This window comes from Anomaloglossus baeobatrachus, unplaced genomic scaffold, assembly GCF_048569485.1.
Source record: "Anomaloglossus baeobatrachus isolate aAnoBae1 unplaced genomic scaffold, aAnoBae1.hap1 Scaffold_2826, whole genome shotgun sequence".
NCBI classification, from domain to species: domain Eukaryota; kingdom Metazoa; phylum Chordata; class Amphibia; order Anura; family Aromobatidae; genus Anomaloglossus; species Anomaloglossus baeobatrachus.
The window spans coordinates 36,937-40,481 of NW_027442298.1; positions in this window are offsets into that span (position 1 = coordinate 36,937).

A 3,545-nucleotide genomic window follows, 5' to 3' on the forward strand; every position below is an offset into this window, starting at 1 on the left:
ACCACGTGACCCGGAAGTGGCTGTGCACTGGACCCGCCCTTTCCGCAAGTGCTCGGCTGCTAGTTAAAGTGACAGTAACGTGTGAGCTGTGTGTGTGGCTGTGGAGAACTGAAATGATCAGTTTGTTTTAAAGCAGTTGGTGCACCATAGATGAATGAATATCTAATAGCTAACGTCTAACTGCAGACTAACTTGAATCTGGTGAGAACTGTTTATGAGCGCTTATGTTATGCATACAACCAGGGTGGAAAGGGTTATTTTATCAGGTAAAGTTAAAGGGGTTGTCCACTTTTGAGGACTATTACTTTTTACTTAATGCATTTGCTGCTAAGGAATTGGGTTTCATTACAAATTTTGCATAGTTTTGGCTCTTACATGCTTTCTGTTTCCCTGCTATAATCAAGCACAATGTAGTCTGTGCACACAGGCAGAATCCATGTGAAAAAGCGCCCTAGAATATGAAGCTAATGCGCAGCAATGTAAAAGCGACATTACGGAGCCCACTCTATATGACGGCAACAGGAAAATGGCTGTTGGCGTTTCCTGAGGGGCATTGTGCCGCCCCTTCAGCGGTCGAACCGCTCGGATCCGGGAGTGATTTCTCGTGGCTCGAGGGTCTCCGGACCTGGGGGCTAGGGGCCACACTCAGGGCCGCCACTAAGAATTTCAGGGCCCCATACTGGCAAAATTATGGGGCCCCCTTGAGACTCCGCCCAGGCTCCACCCCTGCTGTGCCTACATCCCTCAAACTTTCTACAGTCTGCCACTACTCTTGGAAAAACATTATATATATATATATATATATATATATATATATATATATAATGTATATACAGGCGCACTGCACATGATCAGAGGAGCTTCTGCACCTCTGACCATGCTCAGTGCGCCTCTCTGTAGCCAGGACGTGTGCGTGAGTGAGCACAGCGGCGCGCATGCGCAACATTTCCAGGAGCTAGCGGTGACGCCAACTTGTAGAAATCATGTTATGCCCACAGAGGTGGGATAGCATGGAAAGATGGCCGACTAGTCTGGGGAAACAACGGCCCCTGCAACTAGTCACAGGCCTAATTAGCGCAGAAACAGCTGCTATCAAAGCTGGTGAGGCAGGGAATTCTGAGATAGAGATAGATATATATAATCTCTATCCAAAGGAAGGCAAGAAGGGTGGCACTCCAAGGCTCTGAATAGAGGAAGACTTTAATCCAAACTCAAGTCAGGGATACAGGTGGTGGGGGAGGACGTACAACGCCAGACGGCAGGCTGTTTCGCAAACAAATTGCTTCTACGGGTCCGGTGAGTTCAGGGACGTAACTACCACCCCTTTATACCAAGTGGGGTAGGTGTAACATCACTGAGTGCAGAAAAAAACATTTAAAATCAAGATCAACAGTTGCAACTTACATTTAGCCGGCATAGAACAATATAGAAGTGCAAAATAGCATAAGTACATATAAAGTATTACATCAAGGGTATAACCAAAAGTAAGAAAATTAATATATTATATTAATTATATAATTATCAAAAGAGTTGTTATATTAATTATTATCTAGCCATTGCATATATTTAGAGAAGAGTCAGTCAGCCAAAAATTATCAGAATATGGACAAATCGTTTCTATCATTTAGGCCTAAAGGGCCAATAGCATTTAAATCCATAATCAATCTGGATTCCCTTTGGAGTAACATGCGGTGAGTGTCCCCTCCCGTAGGGCAAGGGTTAACTTTAATTACACCCGCAAATCTTAAGAGCTGTGGATTTCCTCCATGATAGTCTTGCATGTGTTTAATCAAACGGGGCGACCCCACTCCAGATGAGATGGATTTATAATGCTCTCTGAATCTTATGTACAGGGTCGAATTGTTTTCCCTATATAGAACCGTTGGCAAGGACAGAATATAACATATACTAAGTAGTTGGATTTACATGTAATGAAATCATTAATTTTAAAGGTCTCACTGCCAATCTTTAAAGTACTACATATACAGCGATAATCGCAAAAAGCACAATTACCGCACTTAAAGTTCCCCTTTGTTTTTTTACAATCCAGCCAAGTTCTCTCTTTGAGTGACAAAGCGATTATTAACGAGGATGTCGTTTAAGTTTTTACATCTCCTGTACGATATCAGGGGACCTTCAGAGGCTATCTCATTAAGGTCCTTATCATTGTCTTATCAAGATTGGCAGTGAGATCATTAAAATTAATGATTTCATTACATATAAATCCAACTACTTAGTATATGTTATATTCTGTCCTTGCCAACGGTTCTATATAGGGAAAACAATTCGACCCCTGTACATAAGATTCAGAGAGCATTATAAATCCATCTCATCTGGAGTAGGGTCACCCCGTTTGATTAACCCCTTCACGACCATGGACGGATATATCCGTCATGGAGCGTGTCCCGTTAAGCCCCGCCCCCTCCCGCTGGCAGGCGGCGGTCTGCACACATCAGCTGTTTTCAACAGCTGACGTGTGCCTGCTAGCCGCGGGTGGAATCGCTTCCACCTGCGGCCATTAACCCCTTAAATCTTGCTGCCAAAGTCTGGCAGCAAGATCTAAATGCGCGCGGCCTTGTTTTTTACTTACCGCCGCCCCCACCGGAAGTCACGTGCGTGATCACGCACGTATCGGTGGTTGCCATCGTAGCACAGGGTCATGTGATGACGCCTGCAGCTATGATGTTTCACTTTCGTTTTCCCTCGGCCGAGAGCAGAGGGAAAAACAAAGTGACTGTATCTGCTGTTTACAGCTGTATAGCTGTGATCAGCAGATAGATAATAGCGATCGGATTGCTGATCGCTATAGCCCCCTAGGGGGACTAGTAAAATAAAAAAAAGGTTTTTTAAAAAATAAAAAAAAACAACCAAAACCTAAAAGTTCAAATCACCCCCCTTTCCCCCCATTGAAAATTAAAGGCTTAATAAATAAATAAATATACACATATTTGGTATTGCCGCGTTCAGAAATGCCCGATCTATCAAAATATAAAATAAATTAATCTGATTGGTAAACGGCGTAGTGGCAAAAAAATTCCAAACGCCAAAATTACGTTTTTTTGGTCGCCGCAAGTTTTACACAAAATGCAGTAACAGGCGATCAAAACGTAGCATCTGCGCAAAAATGGTACCATTATAAAGGTCAGCTCGAGACGCAAAAAATAAGCCGTCACTGAGCCATAGATCCCAAAAATAAGAACACTACGTGTTTCGGAAAATGGCGCAAAACGTGCGCCACTTTTATTGGACATACTGGTGAATTTTTTTTAACCCCTTAGATACAAGTAAACCTATATATGTTTGGTGTCTACAAACTCGCACCGACCTCAGGCATCACATAGATACATCGGTTTTACCATATAGTGAACACCGTGAATAAAACATCCCAAAAACTATTGTGCCATCACACTTTTTTTGCAATTTTTCTGCATTTGGAATTTTTTTTGCTTTTTTCCAGTACACCATATGGTAAAACTTATGGTTTCATTTAAAAGTACAACTTGTCCTGCAAAAAACAAGCCCTCATATGGCAAGATTGCCGGAAA